Source organism: Lissotriton vulgaris, unplaced genomic scaffold (genome assembly GCF_964263255.1).
Source record: "Lissotriton vulgaris unplaced genomic scaffold, aLisVul1.2 SCAFFOLD_4302, whole genome shotgun sequence".
Taxonomy (NCBI): Eukaryota; Metazoa; Chordata; class Amphibia; order Caudata; family Salamandridae; genus Lissotriton; species Lissotriton vulgaris.
In genome coordinates this window covers 58,906-81,028 of record NW_028240776.1, presented here as the reverse complement: position 1 = coordinate 81,028, position 22,123 = coordinate 58,906, and the positions used below count along the sequence as shown (strand labels likewise).

General features: G+C 48.6%; 1 pseudogene across 1 annotated transcript in view; it reads right to left on the bottom strand.

Moving 5' to 3' along the window:
• LOC147672875 (uncharacterized) overlaps window positions 1-22,123 on the bottom strand; it is a 43,806-nt pseudogene that overhangs the window by 8,927 nt on the left and 12,756 nt on the right. The gene's annotated exons all lie outside the window — the stretch shown is intronic.

Here is a 22,123-nt window from a genome sequence, read left to right as displayed (position 1 = left end):
GACGCATTGTGTGTGGTGCTGCACAGCGGCCACTAGAGGGCGATCATAGGGGACCGAGGCACGTCTCAGCACTCCTCACACATCTATCAAACTTTGAAGGGGCTGTATGTGTGCGGTACTGTGCTCCGGCCACGAGAGGACGCTCGTAGGGGACAGAGGCACGTCTCAGGTTCTGAGAGCGTCACATTGCTGTGCCCCTTATACAGCCTGGAAGTCTCTACACCCTATCTGGGGTCAGTAATACACAGTGCAGTGACCGAAATGGTTCGATACAGCACGCTGTATCCTTGGCACCCCTAGGAAGAAAGATTGTAAAGCTAGAAGAGAGACACCACAGTAAGCGCCCTGCAGACTGGGGGGGTTGGGGGGGCAGGGGTTTGATATAGACGCTTTTGAACGCCTCAGAAAGGCCATCCTACTGGCCCCCTTTGTTCTGCCTCCCCCCCCCCCCCAGCTCCTTAGGAGCCAACCATTACCAGGGGATTCCTGCGGGCGAAGTGTCCCCTTCCGTCCCTGGAGGGAAAAGTGGTCCTCACTGGAGTGCAAGGTGGTCCTCACTCCTGAGCTAGACAAGCACACAGTTACTTGCTTGACAAAATATATCTTAGGAACCCAAAGAAAAGCATAGCTTGCTTGTGGTGGTCATGTCAAGACAAGTTATTGGATCTTATTGGAACGATTACACACATCTTAGATACGGCTAAAGAAGCCAATCAGTCAGGGGACCTTATATCTCCAATGTCTCTGTCTGGATGGGCCCAGAGAGCTGTAATCCTGTTGGGCAACGTAAAGTGTGCACACTCAGTGGGTGAGACAGCGTTCTCTCTTAATTAAAGTGGATCCAAAGCTTGGGGTTTCAGAAGCAGGCTACTGCGCAAAGGGTGTTGGGACTCTTTTATAAAGGAACTTAGCAAATTTGCTGCCACATTCAACTCTTTGGATAAAGTGCAGCCATCTATTAACATACTTTTTACCTCAAGATTTTTGTCAAAGCCGGACGTGGCAGGGGGCGCTAGTTTGGCCGCTTTAGCTCCAATGTCTCCAAAAAAGCACAAGGCTCCTGGCAAGGGCAATACCAGGACTCTGCGAGGTTTGGTAATTTTCATCCCTTCTGATCGCTCCAGCGCTCCAGAGGGGGCAGAGGTGTTAGTCGGGGTAGTGGAGGTGGTTGACTCAGATGGAGGATTGGAATAGGAGAACCATCTTCAGACATTGTGATTTAATCCGATGCCAGCAAAACCGGGTAGGGGGTCAGTTGTGGCAGTGTGTCCACAGGAGGAAAGTGATCGTCCAAAGAACAAATATAGAACATCAACTGCCTGGAATTATTGGCAGGCTCCTTTGAGGTCCAGTGTTAGACGCAGAACAAACTGAGTTGCTCGGTGCTGCTGAAGATGGACAGCATCTCTGCAGTGAGGTACATCAACTGCTTGGGGTGCCCGTGATCCAAGATGCAAGAGGAGCTGCCAAAAGGATTGTGGCATTACTGCCTGAAACTAAACATCTTGCTGACTATGGAATAGCTTCCTGGAAAATCCAACAAAGTTGCCGACCGGAATTCCTGTCACCTTCAGGATCTCAGTACATGGCAATTACATCCGGAGGTGTGCCAGATGCTTCAGAGAATATGGAGGCTTTTCTTGGTGGAGCTCTTTTCCTTTCATCTCAACTAGTTAAGTCCTTCAGTTGGATGCCCGATCCGCAAGCGGAGGCGACGGAGGCCTTCCAACAGGGCTGCAGTGCGAAAGATGATACGCTCTTCCCCCATTCATGATGTTGATGGGAGTGGCCATGCAAAACCAGCGGCAGAAGTCCAACCAGGTGGTGATTTGGAGAGCGCAAGTCTGGTTTTCAGTGATGATGGAACTTTCTTGAGAATTTCTAATCCATCTGCCAGAGAGACAACACATTCTGAGGGACCCGTAGGGGGATCACCATCTAGTCCTGGAGGAGTAACACCTCCTCATGGCATAGAAGGTTACAGTTCTAGGGCAAAAGTCAGAGGAATTTCAAAATCTCGTCAAAGTATTTGGTCCGAGGTTTGGGCGGATGGCACCAACAAGAGATACAGTCTTGGTCCTTATCCTCCATCTCTCCCCCATGATTCGGGTTCTTACACAATTTCACAGATCATCAATCTGGGAACCATGAAACTCATCTTGCCCAACAATCACAAAATCCATCAGGTCATTCATGTGATTGGCTGTCCTGTTTACAGTGTTTATTTATGGTGGATGCCAGTGGTGTTTTACAAACCTTTTGAATTCAGTGCTTATCAGTGTTTCTCAGCTGCCTGTCCCCCATAATAGACAAAACCTATGTTTTTCCAGTGTTTACAAAACATGTTTTTTGTAGTGATTGTTATAAAGCACATATGTAATTTAAAGGAGAAGTAATGCAGGGTATGTAGCGTCTTTCCATTGGCAGTGTACTCAATGGGTCTATGTAAGACTCTTAAGGATAGAAAGTCTGTGTATTGAACGGTTACTCACAGGCACATCTCATTACCTTTTCACATCTTATTACCCCTCCCACTCACTCAGGGCCTGAATAGGATCTAGACAGACAGGATTACTCTGTGAAAAACTTGACGGATATCCAGTCTGCCAAATTACAGTCCCATTATATTCTATAGAATTGTAATTTGGCGAAAGGGATATCCCTCACGTTTGTGAGAGAGTAACCCTGCCTGCCACAATCTTTATCAGGCCCTCAGTCTGGTTTACCGGACTACAAATGCATTAAGAATTTAAGAGTAATATATTCAAATGTTTTATTAAATAAATTCCTGGACACAGTTAGGGGGCCATTCACCTACTCCTTACTATTATGACCCCTCGGGAGTGGAACAACATTGGTGCAGAGCTGCATGGTGCCACCTACAGGCACGCAGAGGTACTGCTGAAGATTTTCAAGATCAAGTCTGATGTTGAGGAATATTCTAAAGGTGAGAAATCTGCCGTTGGATGTATCTATCGGTATTGCAGCTTTTGAGCGTTCACCAACAGATTATCAGAATTTACAACCTTCAGGAAATGCTCCTAAAACAGCTAAATTAGGACTGGATCCTCAGCGTTTGAGGGTTCACCCATGCACTCTCAAAATGAACAATGTTCTATTCAAGAAGGTGGATGTAGTCCATCAGTTCTTGTGTAATTCATTCCTTAATTCACCAAACGTAGCACTAGCAGGCAGAGAAGGCTTACTTCAGGGTCCAGTACAGGGATAGCAACTGAGATGCAGCACAACAGAGCACTGTCAAACCTATGTTTCTTCTAAACAGTAGGGGATTACTTTAGAGGGCAGTATGGTATGCCCTCAAAACCTCCATTGGTCACAGTCCACACAATGTACATGCTTTGTTCCCCCTACTTCCAACCTTATGTATACTTCAAATGCCCTGCCCGACTCTCCCTGCTGATGCCAATGTGGCCCTCCGTCCCCCCACAGACCTTATTTTTGGCCCCTGGGAAAATGTTTGAGAACACCCATACAATACAAAAATGCTGCAGTTGTAAATAGATATCACTTTTCATTTTGTACGTTTCAATTTTTATTTAATAATAAAACCTAATAAACATAAGCTAATTAATAAATCATAACTAAACATGAGCTGCCATACATATTATAAACAAACGTGGTACATAAAATTCAACATATTGTAACATAGCATTCTGTAACACAGCATAGTTATGAAGAGCAAAATTCTTAATATCAGGCAACCTGAAAGTTTAACAATGGAAATGTTTATGAAAAGAAAGAAGATGGGATACAGGGATTTCATTTATGTAATGCTTCTTACATATAGAAAAACAAATACTAATAATTTATCTTACGTAATATAGCACAAAAATTAAAATACTAAGAAATATCGTAAGCAATAAACATTTTATGTTGTAATTAAAATTCAATTAGAATATTCAAGGAAGCTTTTTGACTTCATCAGCGTTATTTGACTTTTGATTACCGTCATTAAACTTTCTGGAGAGGAAATGCCTCATAGGGTTCAACATCATATCTTTTTCTAAACCAGTAATTAAGTTATAAACTTGGATTCAATTCACTTTGTGATTAGACACTTCCCTTTTCAACAAGCATCACAGGAACACTTATTGGTATTTTCCCAAACAGTGATAATGTTTCGGATGGCAACAACAAAAAATATGTTTAAAATGTTACCTCCGAAAGGGAAAACAAGCCATTTCTGAATCATACAGCACAATAAAACATAAGGACACAGAAGGGCATATTAAGGTGTTGCATTTATTAAGGTTTGACCAGACTTGAAACCAGAGTTTCTTATCTTTTGGGAATGTAAATATCCTATTGAAAATATTTCTAACAGACCCAGCACAAGAGTGAATTAGGAGATGAGTTAATTGAAATCAAAGAATATGTGCTGATAAATAATCTATTGATGTAAAATACAGTGGTCAGGCAATGCTTGTGGATCTAAGGTATTCAGACCGTAACTCCATATTTCGTTCCATAAACTGACTGAGCATAATACTTGAAGGTCCATCTATCAAATCAGTTCTATTACAGTTTTATTTCTGATAATAATAATTGAGATCAATGATAAATAGCTTTTAGAAGGCATGGGTGGAATTGATTCTTGGTGTAAATCTAGATTATTGTCTGCAATAGAAACCAGAACTGACAGATAAAATCTAAAAGGATTGAGTATGTTTATTATACTGGTTTCGAAAAATCAGATAATGTATCTAAAACATATGATTACATCCTATTTTATGCCTAAGGTCCAGAGACAGATTTAGCTACTTTTCTGTATAGAGAGACAACATTTGGAATTATATTTAACAAAACATTAAAGCTTGATGTAAGAAATCCTGTATTTAAAGAAGTATTGTGTCAGAGTTATGTGAGATGGTTTTCAATTGAACTGAAGCAAAATTAACATTAAATAGATAGGTGCACAGGTTACGCTCAACTTAGTAATTCACATGGTTTGTAAATGCTAAAACCCCTTTTGAAATATAGTTAGCCAATTTAACGATTCAGAATTTCGAAGGGGATATTAATTGTGCCACTTCTGAATACTTTTATACATACTGATGATATGTATTAAGTTTTGTGACCCTTTTCAAACTATTAATAGGAGGCGGTAATCCATTTGCAAATGGGAAGGAGCCCCAAGGGGACCTTTGTGAATGTGAAAGAGAAATGGGTTGCATTTAAAAAAATGAAAGATTCCCTTATCTAAAAGCTATCACAGAAAGGGTAGTCTGCTGACCCCAAAATCAACCACTTTGACCAAATGGATTAATAGTGATGGAGGTTTAATATATTTTATATTTCTGAGATTTAGGGCCTGATTTAGGTCTGGGCGGATGGTTTACTCCATCACACTGGTGACGGATATCCCATCTGCAGAAATAATATTCCCATAGGACAAAAGGAATTTATATTTCGGCTGACGGGACACAGTTACCTGTCTGCGGAGATCCAAATCAGGCCCTTAGTCTCCAATAGTTTTGTCTTGTGATGTAAATATTTATTCCTGTTATTTTATTTCCCATTTTAATATTATCATGAAATATAACTATTCTTTTTGTCAAACATATTGAAATATCTTAATCACAATTTTTGGGGAATTCTACAAAAGTGTTTTCACTCTCTAGCTTGAAGCTCCCTAAGGAAAATACTGACACGCAGTTCCCGATTTCTCCTAGATCATTTAGCTTTCTCACTATAACAAGCACAATTTTGAGAGGCGTGGCTTGAGCGCCGATGACGGAGGTCGCCTAGCGTCTCGGCTCCGCGGCCGAGCTTTCACTTATCCTGTTACCGGGGGGCCCCTGCGACACCTGCACCCCGGGAATAGTCCCCTGGAGACCCGGACACCACCCGCATGTGAAAGGAGGTCCGTGGCGGCCTCAGAGCCGAGTGTAGACGGACGGAACGCTCGGCGATACGGAGCCCAAGATGGCGCTTGCTCCTCTCTTGCCTCCTCGGAGCTGAGGACGGACGGGGAACCGGGGGAACTGAACGCCCTGACCCCCCCGACGGACCAAGCGTGCCCCCCCCCATTGGAGCGGCACCCTGCGACCTGACCCCTGGTGACCCCTGAAGGTGACCAACGCCACCCGCGCTCTTGGAGCGGAGTGGGGGAGGGGTGAGGATTCCTAGCTGCGACGACGGCCCGCAACACTGGTCCTGACAGCTTGGGGGTGCATGGACTGCACCCTGGCAGCGCGGAGCGACACTGCAGACCACCCACGCGTTCCCCCTACGCGAAGAGACTGCAGCTTTTGACACCACGAGGCGAGGCTGTGCGGCGCCCCTTGGGAGAGACAGCGACTGCTGCGGGGAGCCCTGACCGGGGTGCGCCCACTGGGGTGGAAGAGCTGAGTGGAGTAGGGAGTGCCAGCTCGGGCGCTGCTGAGGGGGGAACCCGGTGTGGCGACCCGCCATTCCGGCGTTATCACCGGCCCCGTAGAGGGCTGTCATTTTGCAGCTGCGGAACCTCCGGGAGGAGCCGGGGGACAAGTGAACGACCCAGGGGGGCTGTGGAGGCTGGACGGCCCCGGCTCTGCCGCCACGCCCGGACGTGCGGGGCTCCTGTCGACTGGCACTGCTCCTGGATTGGCCTACCGACGGACGCCCGTCCTGACCGCTGCTGGCCTCTGGGGGCCCCTGGGAGCGGAGGTTCTGGGGGCCGCACCGCTGCGGTACCGGCCCTCGACTTGCTTGACCCCACCGCTGCTGAGGCCTAACTGGAGGCCCTGCCCACCATGGGGAAACCGAGAGGCGCTAAGGGAGGCACCCAACCCGCGTCTGACGCGGAGCCGCCGGACAATGAAGAGCGACTGCACGTGGAGGGGCCAGGGGGCCCGCAAATTCAGGAACAATTGGATAAAATCCTGCTGGCGATCACTGAAACTAGATCAGCCCTCCGAGACGATATTGCACAGGTCGCGACGGGCCTGGGACTGCTCCGAGCGGATCATGGCAAGTTATCCGACAGAGTGAAAGAGGTGGAGGGATCGGTGCGACAACTGGAACCAGCGCAAAAAACTTTGGAAGCCACAATGAAAGACGCTCTAACCCGCATAGACGCACTGGAGAAGCGGGCGGAGGATGCGGAAGGGCGCAACAGGAGAAATAACATCCGAATCGTTGGCCTTCCGGAAAAATGCGAAGGTGGGGACATGGTGTCGTTCCTTGAAAATTGGCTGCGGACGACGGTGGCGCCAGAGGGGTTATCCCCCTTCTATACATTGGAACGTGCGCACAGAGTGCCGGCCAAGCCGCCGCTACTGGGCCGACCGCCCCGTCCGGTGGTTGCGCGGCTGCTCCATTTTCGCGACAGAGACCTCCTGTTGCAAACGGCCAGACAGAACGGTCCTTACCAGGTGGACAACAGCCGAGTGAATATTTTCCCGGACTATACCTACGAGACACAGAGACGTCGTTCCTCCTTCCTGGCCGTCAAGAGGGAACTACGAGCCGAAGGCATCCAGTACTCCCTGCTGTTCCCGGCGCGCCTCCGCATCATCGTGGACGACTCCACCAAATTCTTTGATACTCCAGACGATGTGTGCAGCTGGCTTGAACTATACAAGGCGGGCGCAGACGGATTTGGAACCTCCTCTCAATCCACGAGGGAGGACATTCTGCAGCGGAAACCTAAGAGGTTCAGACATCGCAGGGGCAGGTCTGCCCGCCCCTCCACGACGGAGACTGCGGCGGAACGAAGAGACGCGCTGGTCATGGTCTCATCCATGTCTGGTCCCCAGCCCGGCAAGGGAAATGCCCAATCGGAACCTGGAGAGAGTGGAGGACAATCGGACACGGAGGGCTCTGAACTGGACAGTGTGAAGCTCCCGAAGGTCACCCCTGGGACGGCCGAAGATTTGCTTGACGAACAATGAAGCTATCGGGTGAGACAGTGCTGATTGCGGGGTTACGGGTTGAGGGAGGAAATGCGGGGAGGACTGGGCTCCTTAAGGGGAATTGTCTGTGCACTGATTCTAGAAGGGGTCGCAGGCGCTCTCTAGAGGGAGCTTGATTCCATCGGGCTCGGCCGCGTTGCGGCTAGCAGTGGGACCCCGCGTCGTCGCTCGGGCCCCCCACGTTGCCCTTAAGGCATGCCTACGGTGGCTACCGTTAGGTTCATAGGAGGGGAGGATACAGAGAACGCAGTTTGGATGGGGACTGGATGGTACTGTTTGGAACCTATTCTGGGGGGGTTGGACAAGGGCTTATGTTTGCAAGTTGTTTTACAGTTGTTAAAGGGGGAACTCGTCATCGGTACCGATTTCAGTGGGTACTTCACCATAGCTGTAAGGGGCTCAGAGGGACAGGAGGATGTGGAATGGGACAATGGCTGACCTATCGAATCTGAAATGTGTTACTTGGAATGTCAGGGGACTGCACACTATGTCCAGACGTCATAGGGTCCATGCTTACTTAGTGCGCAGAGGAGTGCAGATCGCGCTGCTGCAGGAGACGCATCTCACCAAGACTGAGGGTATAGCGCTGCAGCGTAGATGGCGGGGACAGGTATACTGCACCACCTACTCAGCTTACGCAAGAGGCGCACTAATATGGATAAGGGCGGGGGTACCCATGCAGGTAGTTAGCCATACTATAGACCCGGAAGGAAGATATGTCGCATTAGCAGGGAGACTAGGGGGACGGGATCTAAACATTTGCTGTCTTTACGCGCCCAACGTGGACCAAATCGCCTTTCTTAATGGGCTGTCGGGATCCTTGGCCCGATACCTCTCAGGTCCCATCCTACTAGGGGGCGACTTTAACTCAGTGCTGGACATTGGCCTTGATAGGTCTCATCCTCCCCTCCCAGACTCCCCGACACATAGGGTGGCCAAGGGTAGATTACACTGGCAGACTAGTTGGGGACTGACAGACATCTGGCGGGCGCACCACCCACACACTCGAGATTATTCCCACTTTTCGGGCATGCACGAACTACATGTGCGACTAGACGGCCTATTGGGATCGGGAGAGGTGGTTGCTTCGGCAGTGCGGTCCGAATATCTGTCGAGGACTCTCTCCGACCATAACCCTTTACTGATTGATCTCAGGTGGCTCCAGTGTACACCGCAAGTACCTACCTGGAAGATGCGGCCCGAGCTGCTAGAGGACCCGGTGTTCCGAGGGACCCTAGAGGACAAGATCGCTGGGTACTTTGAGGTTAACGAAGGTACGACTGCAGAGAGGGCCACGGAATGGGACGCCTTTAAGGTGGTGATTAGAGGTTATTGTATCACGCAGAAAGTTGGAGTGCGCCGGGTGCTACTGGAGGACCTGGCCAAAGCTGATCGTGCCCTCCGTGCACTGGAACTTTCACGCCCTGGCCATCCAGAACTTCAACAGCAAACTTTGGCGGCAAAGGAGGCGGTAGCTGTGGAGGTTGAGCGCCTGCGCAGTTATGACCACAAAGCTTACATGACCAGATCGCTGGCGGAGGGTGGCAAGTCGAGTGCCCTGTTGGCCTGGCTTGCTAACCCTACGAGACGGACCTCGCCAATTGTGGCAATGAGGACAACAGGCAATGAGGAGGTCTACACCCAACCCGGAATCCTCAATTGCTTCTGGAGGTACTACAAGAGGCTGTACCGCAGTCGGTTGCCGCCAGACACTACCACGACAGACACCTTCTTGGAGGATCTGCCGATCCCCACGTTAGAGGAAGAACAGGCGAAAGACCTAGGTAGAGATGTAGAGCTGGGGGAGATCAGGAGCGCGATAAAAAACATGGCACGTAATAAAACACCGGGCCTTGACGGACTACCTGTAGAGTTTTATTCCACATACATAGATATCCTGGCCCCCAGGCTCGTGAGGGTTTACAAAGAGGCGAAGACCTTGGGTCGGCTACCGGGCTCGATGCGCGAGGCCCTGGTGGTTCCTTTACTTAAGCCAGATCGGGAGGGAGTGGACCCAGCGTCCTATAGACCGCTCTCAATGCTCACAGTCGATTACAAGATTCTGAGCAGCATATTGGCCACACGATTGCTTGACCACATGAGCTCACTGGTGCATATCGATCAGGCGGGCTTTATCCCGAAACGCAACACCACGATGAACATCCGACGCTTATTTCGACTCCTGGAGGGCGATCACGCAGATGCTCCCGATCCTATGATTCTCTCGATAGACCTGGAGAAAGCCTTTGACAGCCTGGAATGGAGGTATCTTCACAGGGTCCTTGAGAAATTTGGTTTGGGAGAGGGATTCCTGAGATGGACCACGGTGTTGTACGCCTCGGCGGTGGCTCGGGTGAAATCGGGTCCGTTGATATCCCAGCAATACCCAGTGGAGCGAGGCACGAGACAAGGCTGCTCACTGTCCCCGCTGCTCTTCGCCCTAGCGGTGGAGCCGCTGGCTATCTCGATTCGTACGGGGGCCCACTACAGAGGGCTACAATCTCCAACGGGTTACCAACACATCTCCCTTTATGCTGACGACCTACTGCTTTTCCTTGAAAACGCTGGAACGGCTTTGACCGGAGCAGATACGGTACTCACGACTTTTGGTGAGGTATCGGGACTCCGGGTGAATTGGGCTAAAACCTGCCTATTTCCGCTCCGCAGGGGTTGCCCCCAGCCTGATACTCATAGGGAGATTAGATGGGAGCCGGCCTGTTTTAAATACCTGGGGGTGTATGTCTACCACCGCCCTGCTGATATACTAGAGGGTAACATCTCCAGAGCCATCCGGGCGCTCAGGGGTAGCATGTCCTTTTGGTCCACCCTCCCCTTATCGGTGGCAGGGCGCATAGCACTGTTAAAAATGGTGGCGCTGCCCCGCCTACTGTACTACTTTCGAACACTCCCGGTATGGATCCCCCGATCCATCTTCCAAAGCCTGGACTCTATGATAGTGTCGTTTTTGTGGGGCTCGGGCCGCCGCAGAGTGGCGCTTAGGACCTTGATGAGGCCGAGAGCGGAGGGGGGATTAGCAGCGCCTGACTTCGAGAAGTACTTCTTGGCGGCCCAACTACAGTTCTACACCCAGGAGGTGGCGCGGGAGTTCCGAGGTCCGGAGGAATCCCGAGGCAATGGCATACCCAGACATGTCTTATCGTTCATTGCGATGCAACAAAAGCTCGAGCTGAGAGGCCTCACTCAGGAGGAAAGTACCATACGTTCGTGCTGGAACCGAGTGTACCGCAAATTGGGCAGACCGAGACCTTATGCCCCGGAGATTCCTCTGGGAATGCTCACTGCGTTGCCCCACGGCGGAGATTGGTCCCGGCTGGGGGTCTGGGAGGAAATGGGTGTGCAGACCATAGGCGACCTCTACGAAGAGGGAACACTACTGCCCTTCCAGGAGCTTCGAGATCGCTACGACGTCCCTAGTGGTGACTTTTTGCTCCACGCGGCGATCACGAGGGCACTCCGAGGACACTGGAGGACTGGGCGTGAGGAACCACAGACATCGGTAACCTGCCAGTATACTATGATGTCTGCAGGGACAATCAAGGCAGTGTCGTGCTTGTACTCTAGAATGATCGATGAGGGACTAACCCCCCTAACGGCTCTTAAGACCCGATGGGAAGCGGATTTGGGGAAGGAAATTCCAGAGACCACGTGGCCCCAGCTATTGCAGCGGGCATGGAAGGGAACGCGAAGCGCCCGGTTTCAACTGGTCCACTTCTATGTATTGCATAGAGCCTATCTGACCCCGGAGAAGCTGCAGAAATATTTCGGCCTGGAGACGGCAGATTGTCCTAGATGCAGGACAGCCACGGCGGACCTTTTCCACATGCTGTGGTCCTGTCCAAGGCTGACCCCATTTTGGTCAATTGTAGGAGATACACTGACAGAGGTGACCGACAGATCATTGCAGATAGATGCGGCGGCAGGGTTACTACACTGGTTCCCACACACCCCTAAAAACAAACTTACTAGCAAGTTCATCGATTTGGGTTTACTTTTGGCCAAACGAGAAATTACCAGAAACTGGAAGGCGCGAGTTGGTCCAACGGGCGCTAAATGGCGCAATGAACTCCTCAAGTGGGCGGGAAGCGAAAGCACATTGAGATTCCAGCAGGCGGGACGGCGACGAGATGAGCGGGCCTTAGAGGCGGCGCAGTCTTGGGAAACGATAGTGCAGGCCCTGCGCGACATTGACACACTCACCGATTCAGACAGCACTGATGGGGGGCAGCCTGATTCCCAACAAGATGCTATTGCTGGAGAGCCCCCGACATAGACAATCACAGCTAACAGCACACGACATGCAACCTCGAGATAGACTACCGATGACGAGGGGGGAGGTGGGTGGGGGATAGGGGGGGAGGAGCGACGATCACTTCCGTTAAACATTAGAATCCTGTACCATGATGAAGGACACTTTTCTTCCTCTGGGGGGCAAGGCGATAGGAGGGAGGGGGGATATGTTGGGTTGGGGTGTTTGGAAAAGCAGAAGTGATTTATTCTATCACCTATGAAAACCGGTGAGGACAGAGACAAATCAACAACAGCAGAATGGCACACGCCGCCCGACCTCCGGGTTGTGGGCTGAATGGCCGTGTATAGGCGTAATGTTACTGTAACCAACTCGAACCCGGATTACATTTTAGGTGCCAATGTTGTACTCATACGTGTTTCCTGCAATAAAAATATATTTAAAATAAAAAAAAAAATAAAAAAAAACAAGCACAATTTTGATATGAGAGAGGTGGTTATTGTAGAGAAATAAATTGTGGTTAATTTACAAAAAACTTATTATAGCGCTTCTATAATCTTTAAAAAAGTTCTAATTATATCGAACATTTTCATTTCTCTCATATAAGTAATACATGCAACATTTTATATCCAATAATTTCAGGTATTTTACTGACAAAGGTATCTGGTAAAGATACATACATGTCTTATTCCTTGTGGTATAGTACATTTGATAGAATTAACAGAGTTCTCTTCTGGAAAAAAACTGGTATGAGAAGGTATTAAAGAGGATCATCAACTTTCAGTTGTTTTTAAACATTTTTTTAGCACACAGTGTTTTCCCTTAAATTGATCCCGATATTTCAAGGACTGTTTTGTGCTTAAATGCTTAAATGTACAATGAAAGGGTAAGTATTTATATCCTAAGCCACTTTTCATTCACAGTTCTGCTGTACAGATGCCCGTTTGAACTTCTAGCTCATCATGCGAAGTGTCACCTGACAGGGCCCATGTGATTACAGATGACCATGTATTGAGCTTAGCTTAAACCTTGTACACAGTAAAATAAAAAGTAGCATCAGCTCAAGAGAGGGAATTTTGCAACCACAAATAAGTGTTTTTCAAGGTTTTACAAACTCACAAAATGGTGTCAGGGATTCACTGCAAAGTGTAATCAGGATGATGAGTGAAAGGAGCCTCGCCTGCCTAACTGCGAGTTGCAAAGACACAAAGGAATTTGACCACAAATGTGGTTGAAAACAATTGATCATATCCAGATAAACGAGTTGGGTGGTGTCTGTTTTGGGAGTCGCTACATTTTTTTACCTGAGGATGAAAGGGATTTAACAGTGTTGAATAAATCCTTACTTGAGTTTTCAGCTGCTCTGCTTTTATCTGTAGTTTTAGTCAACAGAACTATAGTTTTATAATCTATTATTATAGTTTTGCATTAATTTTTTTCCTCTAGGCTATAACTCTTCCTCCAAGGTTGTTTTTGGTGCCTACATTTCCTTTTATATTCTGAGCTCACAGGACTACCATCATAGCAGCGGCAGAGGAGACGCGTAGCGGCTGCACGCGGCGTTCTACAGATTAACTCTGAAGATAATCAAGAGCCAGGAAACATCCTGTTCCCGGTTTTAAATCATCGTCTCTGCATAACTGCCAAGCATTGAAAGACCTTGTTCGGATATCATCTCCGTTGCTGTGCTACAGGCGCAAACATCTGCCCTGCCTCATCTACTATTGCCAGCCCCTCCTGCTTTCCTTACACTGAGTACCCGGCTGGGTCCTTACCTTCATTCTTCTGCACTTGACCGGTGTTTTCACTCCATTCACATACAATTTATCTTTTGTTCCAGATGTCCCTATATGTTATTTGTTATGTTATGTTATTTATATTTTTATAGCGCACAGATGCCCCAGCCAAGGGGCGTCCTGGCGCTAGACAGGTACTATAACATAACACACAAAGAGAAAAGAAGAAAATGGCGACTACTCGGAAGCGGGAAACAGAAAAGTTTTGATTGCACGTCTGAAGGTGGACAGATCATTCAGGGCTCGAATGTGTACCGGGAGCGAGTTCCACAAACCCGCCGCAAGCACGCGGTAAGAGCGGCCACCCATTCTGCTAAGTTTAAAACGGGGGAAGACTGCTATGTGAAGAGCCTCAGATCTTAATGATCTCGGAGGGATGTAGGGAGTGAGCAGGTTGGACAGTGCCGGTGGTGAGGAAAATTTCATGATTTTAAAGGCCAGACAGAGCGCCTTAAACTTGATCCGCTGTCTGACCGGAAGCCAATGTAGGGCCGAGATGGTACCTGACACAGAACAATGTCTGGGAAGACCCACGATGGCTCGCGCCGCGGCATTTTGAACCCTTTGTAGCCTGGATGCCTCAGCCTGGTTTACCCCTATCAACAGGATCCAGCCAAATACCTAGGTTTTTCACTCCAGAAGCTGGGATAGGGATAATGCCCAGCTCTGGAGGCCACCACTGGTTTCCCCAAAGCTCGACATGTTTCCCTAGGACCAGCACCTCGGTTTTGGTGGCATTTAGCTGCAGACAATTGGTACGAAGCCAACTCGCTACTGCCACAAGTCCAGCTCGGAATTTGGGGGCCTCCACTTCAGGGTCTCCACTAAGTGTCACCGCCAGCTGCGTATCGTCTGCATATGAGGTCATCGTCAGACCCCACTGTTTGACGACTGCAGTTAGCGGTTTCACATAGAGATTGAACAATGTGGGGCTTAATGAAGAACCCTGTGGGACCCCCAGGTCCAAGGGATAGATGGTGGATTGGCAGGGTGGAATTGCCACTTTAAAGGTTCGATCTGAGAGAAAGGATCGAAACCACTGGAGGGGGTGCCTGCTACTCCAGCTTCCTCTAAGCGTTGAATCAGTATCTGGTGGGACACAGTATCGAAAGCAGCGCTCAGATCTAATAGCAGGAGCGCTGCTGTACATCCGGAGTCAAGCACCAGGCGTAAATGCTCGATAATAAAGAGCAAAGCAGTCTCGGTACTGTGTCCTGGCCGGAAGCCATTCTGGCTGGAATCCAGTATCTGATTACAGGCCAGATGTTCGGACAAGATCGAGTTTACATGGGCTTCGGTAACTTTAGCCACCCAAGGCAATAAAGATATGGGGCGGTAGTTTTCTGGCAAAAGAGGATCAGAATTTGCCTTTTTTAGAATAGGAGTGACTACCGCCTGCTTCCATGAAGAAGGAACAGTTCCAGTTGACAATGACATGTTGATAAGATTAAGTATGGGAGCTTGGCACAGCGGAGAAAGAGTACTAATAAGAGCTGGCTTCAGCGTGTCCAGAGGAGAGCCTGATTTAACGCTGAGGCTAAGTTTGTCAAAAGCCTCAGTGGACAAATCCGGTAGAGAGGTCAGCGTCTCATACCCCAGAAGATTAGGGTCAAGTAGCTCTGGATCCGGCCGACAAGTATCGAAACCTCGGTATATTTTCTGCACTTTCTCCAAGAAGAAAGTTGCCAAATTCTCGCAATGGGAGTCAGTGCAGATCTCAGCCGAGGTAGCTCTTTTCTTCATGAGGTCTTTCAAAACCTTGAATATTAGTTTAGATGGATTGGTGCTGGCTAGAAATTCCTGCGCATAGAATGCGGCTCGTGTTTTGCAGATTGCCCTATGATAGAGCTTAAGTTTGGCGAAATACAGGGTTTTCAGGGCAGGATCATAAGATCGTCTCCAATCCCTCTCTGCTTTCCGGCAAGTTTTTTTTAGCTCGGCAAGGGACTCATTATACCATGGGCTGGGTACCTTCAGATGACCTTTCGACCAGCGCATGGGTATAAGAGAGTCAAGAGCATCTGAAATCCATGAGCAAAACAGCTGGTAACCATGATCCACATCCAAAAAAGCGCCTAGGGGTTTCTGCTCCAGCAGCCTATAGAACTCTTCAAGTTTGAGTTTGTGCCAGTGCCTTATAAAAATAGGCCTATCCACAGGTTTAAATGGTTTATCGTGGATCGGGCAAAAGGCTTCCACCAGCAAATGGTCCGTCCATCCCATCAACAACGGTTCAGACACCTTCACCCTCACAAGAGTGGAAAAAAAGGGGTCAAGAATATGGCCTCCAGTGTGAGTGGGAAGGGTAACAAGCTGGACAAGTTGAAGAGCTTCCAGATCCGCGAGCAAGGTGTTAACGGCTGTGGACGATCTATTATCAAAATGGGTATTAAGATCACCCATGATGTTGAAATTCGCACAGCCGAGCGCTAAGGAGCTTACCATATCGGCAAGAGCGGACTTGAAGACAGAATCATTGCCAGGTGGGCGATAGATGAGCATACCGCTAAACGTAAAGTGGTGACTAAAAGCAATTTTGAAAAGGGCGCTTTCACATGCGGGCAGCCCGAGAGCTTTCCATTCCGCAGGAAAGCAGGATTTGACTGCCATGGCAATGCCACCTCCTCTCGTAGTCCGATTTAACGTGAACACCGTATAATTCGGAGGGAAAGCAAAATTTAGGATAGCGGCATCTGAGTCCTGAAGCCAGGTTTCAGTAAGTAAAAAGAGATCAGGATCGTCTTTTGCAATAAGGTCATGAATAAACTGGTGATGTTTGACCAGTGACCTCACATTCAAACTCCAGATCCGGAGGCCCTGGTCTGCATTGATATTATGTTGAATCTGGTTGACACCCTCCAGAGAATGGATCATGGACGGGCTTGCTAAAGACCAGGCCTTACAGGCACAGACATATGGGCCAGATAAGGGGTCCACAGGATGACATGAGCATACCCCAGCCCTGTCCCCAATAGATATCAACTCTGCCAGGGAGTAATGAGGCATTAATAAGGCGTGCCAGATGGAAGTGACAGCAAAGAAGAGCCGAGCCCTACCACGTCTCGCGCTTCCTCGTCGCTGACGGGCGCAGACGGGCAGGACTCTGGCACGACTCAGGCTAAGCGAGGGCGTCCCACCTGCGCGTCCCGCTGCGCGGGAGAGGAGAGCTTTAAATAGGCCAACCAATCCCAGCGCGAGCGCGAGGACGCTCCAAGATGGCGCCCGTAGCTGGAAAGCTGAGCCCAACTCAAAATGGCACCCACACAGGACCACCCTCGGAACCCGGACCCGCCAAAACGGCGGTGCAGCAACCTTTTAAATGCGGTAAGAGGGAGGGGGCCACACCCAGCCAAATCCCGCTAAAAGCAGGGGAAAAGTGAAAAAATGAGCAATCAAATCAAATACAAAATGAGGGTATTTTAAAATAGAGAAGCGCCAGCAGCAGCGCGTGCGCAGCAGTGCTAGTACCGGTCAGGGAAGCTGGAAGGGTAGATCCGCCTTAAATAGGCCAACCAATCCCAGCGCGAGCGCGAGGACGCTCCAAGATGGCGCCCGTAGCTGGAAAGCTGAGCCCAACTCAAAATGGCACCCACACAGGACCACCCTCGGAACCCGGACCCGCCAAAACGGCGGTGCAGCAACCTTTTAAATGCGGTAAGAGGGAGGGGGGGCCACACCCAGCCAAATCCCGCTAAAAGCAGGGGAAAGTGAAAAAATTAGCAATCAAATCAAATACAAAACGAGGGTATTTTAAAATAGAGAAGCGCCAGCAGCAGCGCGTGCGCAGCAGTGCTAGTACCTGTCAGGGAAGCTGGAAGGGTAGATCCGCCTTAAATAGGCCAACCAATCCCAGCGCGAGCGCGAGGACGCTCCAAGATGGCGCCCGTAGCTGGAAAGCTGAGCCCAACTCAAAATGGCACCCACACAGGACCACCCTCGGAACCCGGACCCGCCAAAACGGCGGTGCAGCAACCTTTTAAATGCGGTAAGAGGGAGGGGGGCCACACCCAGCCAAATCCCGCTAAAAGCAGGGGAAAACTGACAAAATGAGCAATCAAATCAAATACAAAACGAGGGTATTTTAAAATAGAGAAGCGCCAGCAGCAGCGCGTGCGCAGCAGTGCTAGTACCTGTCAGGGAAGCTGGAAGGGTAGATCCGCCTTAAATAGGCCAACTAATCCCAGCGCGAGCTCGAGGACGCTCCAAGATGGTGCTTGTAGCTGGAAAGCTGAGCCCAACTCAAAATGGCACCCACACAGGACCACCCTCGGAACCCGGACACGCCAAAACGGTGGTTCATCAACCTTTTAAATGCGGTAAATCAAATCAAATCAAATATTTCTTTATTCGGCACTTAAAAAGATACCATAAAAGTGCATAAAACCAGTTAAAAACACCTTAAAAAGCCATTCATTTCATAACATTTCATTTCATTTTGTCAAGAGTCTCTCTGTTAAAGAGCATTGCAATTAACTCATCTCTCTTGAATTCCTTATCCTCACCGCCATCTTAATAAAACTCGTGATACAGGACAGGGTATATGCGTCATTGGCCTTTTGCAAGAACAATAAAGCTACCTTCGCGTGTTTAAACTTAGCTCTTTTCAAGATTCCCACAAGGAACTTGCACCTAGGTAATGTATAAAATGAGCATAACAAAACAAAATGAAGGGTATCCTGCGGAGACCTATTGTTGCAGCCGCAGGTACCCTTCTGCTCAACCGTTAAGGCAAAACCAGGGGGACCGGACAATAAGTGATGCAAAAGGTTAAACCTAAAACGGGTCATATACAATCTGTCCTGTGCATTATGGGTCAGTGAGAGATAGGGTTCCCTTCCACTCTCCATTGTCAGTAATCTGTAAGCAACAACTGTGGGTTTGCGCTCTTCAGTGGCCGCCCTGCTTACAGTTGTCCATTCCCGATACATTTTCTTGACTCTCGTTTTATCCTGAGGAGTAACGGCTTCAGGCTTAGTGATGAGGTTCTTACAGCCAATGTCCTCTAGAGTACACTTTACATATTTTAGCCAGGGGATAGAGCTCCCTTTGTCTCTATTCAGACAATCTGTGATAATTTGTCTACTAAGGCCTGCCTCGGGGTTGGACCAGATCTTCACCCAGGCCAAAAGCGGCCTGACCTTGATTTGATCTTCGATGTAGGCTTCTCCCAGTTCTTCATGTGTAATATAGGCAGATGTACTATGTGGGACTTTCAGTATCCTTCTAAAGAATTTATTTTCCTCTGCCTGAACCTGATGTATGTTCACAAATCCCCAAACTTCAGCCCCGTAGGCTGCCTTGGCGCAACATATTGATCTATACAAATTCATCACTTTCTCGGGGGACCATCTTCCCAGCCTTCGCCCATAACTCATTATTGCACCAGTTGAGGCCACCAGTTTAGAGCAGTGTTTATCCACAAGGAGTCTAAACTTTAAAAGCCCGTCAAATAATACACCCAAATAGGAGAAGGACTGAACCAGACCAATTTTATAGGTACCTATCCTATAAGAAAATTTCTTATCTGGTCTGGCCCCCGCAAGCATGAGATAGGATTTGTCCAGATTTGCTGATAAATCAAGTGTGGACATAAAGCTTACAAATCCGTCAATCAGCCTCTGTAACCCCCGCGGTGTCCGGGCTAGCAACACCGCGTCGTCCGCGTAGAGCAGGACGGGGACTGGACGAGTGCCTACTTGAGGGGAGTCTACTCCAAGTTTGCTTAGTTCACTATCTAGGTTATTATTATGAAGTGAAAACAGAAAAGGAGCTAAAATGCAGCCCTGCCGCACGCAGCTGGTGCATGGGAATGATGAGGTCCTACTTCCGTCTTGGTTAAAATGGACAGACGCAGTGGTATTCCAGTACAAGGCTTTAAGGATGTTAACTAAGTCCTGGTCCGCCCCTAGGCCTATCATCAGGGCCCATAGCTTCTCCCTGTTCACATGATAAAAAGCCGCAGAGAGATCCATGAACCCCAAGTAGACCGCCTCCTTGCTGGCTATGGTGTACTTGGTGACCAGCAGGTAAAGGTTCATGCATTGGTCCGTAGTTGACCTTCCCTCCCTGAACCCATATTGTGTGTCCGTTATTAGCTAGTGGGTATCTGCCCATTCAGTCAGGCGATTTAGGACAACACGGCCCAGTACCTTCGCCGTGACATCAATCAAGGATATCGGGCGATAGCATTGGGGGTTATCCCGGTTTCCTTTTTTAAATATCAAACTATTGTTGCAGAGGACCAAGAGCGCGGCAGACCCGCCTCCACTGTCGCGTTCAGGACCCTCGTGAAAATGGGAGCCCACAGCTCCACTTTACTACGGTATAGGTCGGGAGGTATGCCATCAGGGCCAGGCGCCTTATTTTTAGTTAGTTCCAGGATGGCCCCTTCTACTTCTGCCAGGGTGATCTCTGGCCTTGCAATCAATTTTAGCTTCTGCCCTTCATCATTATTAATTTCACCCGTATGATTATATAGGTTTTTAAAGTGGGAATACCACTGCTCTGGCAAAATAGTATTTAAAACCTGTGGGGCATTTGAGTCCTGGAAACACGGTTTATTTATAATTTTCCAGAACTCACTCAAGTCTCTTCTGTCCGCCGCCTCCCTTAGGTCCTCCCAGGCTTGCGTTTGGAGGCTAGTTATAAGGGTTTTAAGTACCTTTGTATATCAGCCTGCATTGGGCGATATATAACTTATCTCTAGGAAGCAATTTTTGGCTGGATTTAAGCTCTTTATGTGCCTTTGAACATTCTTTGTCAAACCATCTAGGGGTGGTAGTTACTATCCTAGTCTTAGTGGTCTTTAATAGTCCTTCAATGAGGTGCGCCATCTCTTCAAATGCAGTTACTACCGCAGCCCCCTCAATATTGGGGTCGAGGCATACATTAAGTGCGTCTGCCCCTGTGGTTATTAAGGTTTTATAGAAACTATCCCCATCTATTTTAGACCATCTAAGTCTCCTCCCCATGTCTGATATCTTCTCTACAGAATCTGCCCCTCATGATACATTTTTAATAATTGGGCCTTTTAGCTCTAACACCAGGGGGTTATGGTCGCTAAATATGCTCCATTCTATATCTGCCCTGTTGACCCAAGCTTTAAGTATAGACGAGACCATGATATAATCAATATAAGATCGACAACCTCTGCCCTTAAAGGTGGGATTAAGCTCCCCGCCGCTACCCAGTCCTACCAGGTCCATGGTGTGGACCAAATTGTGGCCTTTCAGCACCCTATCTAAGTCTGCCCCTTCAGGTGAATGCAAGAAGTGTGGCCCTTTCTCCACTGTGCAACGCGAACAATCCTTATTAAGTGGTCTTAGGTTTGCGCACAGGTGACAATTGAAATCACCTACAAGAACTACAGACGGTGCTGCTACCAACTTCGCAGTCGACAACTGGGCATTTTTAGGCGAGAGTCCAATTCTTTTGTTGGATTTTCCTTCCCATTTGCTCCCACCGCATTGTACCAGTTGATCAGGGTGATGTTCACACTTTTTGAGCGGAAGCCCAAAGCCTGCATATTTTGTGATGACCAGTTGAGGTTGGACCAAACCCCTTCCATGAGAAGATCCACGTATATGATCAACCCTCCTATGGCTCTCCCTGAAGCTGACTTTTGGGCAGGGACTGAGAAGCACTTAAACCCCTCCAGGGAGAAATGGTTACAATCAATCATCCAGGTTTCCTGAAGACATATTATATGAAACCCGGTAATGTATTGCCTCCATTCCTGCTCCTCATATTTGGCCGCGAGTCCTGCTACATTCCAGGATATTATTTTTAATCCGTCCAGCCTATCGGGTCTTCTTGCCCTGGCCATGAGGGGGAGATTCGTTGCATTTCCCTCAATTACCGGAGTTTCATTTGGGTCGGCTAAGTTATTTGATTTTGTTAATTGTGTGCCTAGAGCACTGCTATCAGGCCCAGTTATCTCAATCTCAACTGCGGTACTTGATTGTGAGCTCTCTGCAATAGTTACCCACTTATCGTCCCCTCTCTTCAATAACTCGCGCCGCAGTGTTTGAGTCAGGGGTGCCTTATCCTGTTCAGGACTCTTATCCCTGTCTTGGTTATACCGGGGGTTTGTGTCTATCCCTAGTCAGTCCAATTCTTCTAGGGTCGACAAAGGGTCAAATCTA